This window comes from Haliaeetus albicilla, chromosome 2, assembly GCF_947461875.1.
Source record: "Haliaeetus albicilla chromosome 2, bHalAlb1.1, whole genome shotgun sequence".
NCBI lineage: Eukaryota > Metazoa > Chordata > Aves > Accipitriformes > Accipitridae > Haliaeetus > Haliaeetus albicilla.
In genome coordinates this window covers 79154269-79155823 of record NC_091484.1, presented here as the reverse complement: position 1 = coordinate 79155823, position 1555 = coordinate 79154269, and positions in this window count along the sequence as shown.

Sequence of the window (1555 nt, the reverse complement as noted above, 5' to 3'; positions counted from 1 at the left end):
GGACTGAGCAAATATGTACTCAGGGCTCTATAGTCATTCTGAGAAGGAGGGGAAAAAAATCCGCTGCAAAGTTTCAGGGGCCCCATTGCAGGTCCCTTGCTGGTTTTTTTTTTTCTCAGAGAGAGGGGAGAAGCAGGGGAAAGCCTCGTATATTAAAATACCCCCGCCTCCTGCTGCTACCAGGAGGAGAATGTGAGGTAAATACAGCAGGAACCGATACGGTTTAGGGGATGGCCACGTCCAGGCTTTGGTCCCATGTCTGTACCCAGTCCCCCACGTGTGGGGTATGGGATTGGACCGGGGATGCCTCTGGGCTGGTATTTATCCCTCAAATCATTTAACGATTAAAGGCAGATACTACTGAACTGCTGAAGCTGCAGAAGAAGAAAATTGTTCCCAGTTTAAAGCTTGCCCAGGGAGCACAGCAGAGGAATCTGACTCTGGCCATGTCTCACTCTCATGGCCACCAAGAATGAGAGACATTTTCCTGGATTCCCTTTATCCACAAGCGAACTAAACTCACACCTCAGGACTCCCTAGATCCAAAGTCAGCCCCCTGCCAGGTACAGCTGTCAGAGCAGGATTCATTTCTCCCTGCTTGTTCCCTTCTGGCAGGACGAGAAGTGCAAGGGCTAGAGCTATTCTTCGGAGGGATGAGCATCAAATGCACTGCAGCCAAGTCTAAAGGTGGGTTTCCCCGAGTGGTAGCCGAAACCCTCCTCCCAACCCCTCAATGCAAGGGACACGTGAGGATGGACAAAGTACTGCCCCACAACCCCCATCCCTCTCTCAGATGCAGCCATAAGGACTGAAGTTCAGTTTGCAGCTCAGCATCATTCATGGAGATTTTGGCCGCTGCTGTGAATGAGCTGAGATCCATAGGAGAGGTCTCCTTGGATGCCGCCCTGCTCAGCTCATCACCTTCTTCTTCATCCTCTCGGCAGAGCAGGGTTCAGGACAGAGCTGAAGACCAGGACCGTACGGGTTGTTGGTAGAGATGTCCTCTAAAGTCACAGTGAATCATGTCCAGGGACTCCCAGTAGCAGAGGTGAACATGTGAGCATCTTCACCATTCACGTGACCCCAAAACAACCCGTCCAGTTCTTTACCCACATAAAAAGGGTCCCTGTCTGACTCGTGAGGTGCAGAGAATCAGGCCCTGAGGTTTTGGGCCTTACCATCCTTGGAAATTGTGATTTATGCAAGGTCAGACAAGAAACAGCTCTACTGCTGTAGTTTGGTTTTGAGCAGGTGCTCCAGGAAAATACTTTTGTCATCTCCCATCATCCCAAAAGGCTGTGTATGCTCTCGGCCGTGGTTACAAGAGGATCCTCTCTCTCTCTACAGGCTTTCCAGGGTGAGATGAATTATTCTGCATGTCCAGATGCCTGCTTTTGTTTGGGATGATGCATGCGAGTGTGTGAGGTCTCTGCTTGGAAGTCTTCCCACTGGAGGACTCCATTCTCCTTAGCAGATCTGTCCCAGGCTCATATTCCTATCAAGGCAAAGGTGATTTGGACACCTAAGTTTTGCTTTGGTTTTCTTTCAGATTGTA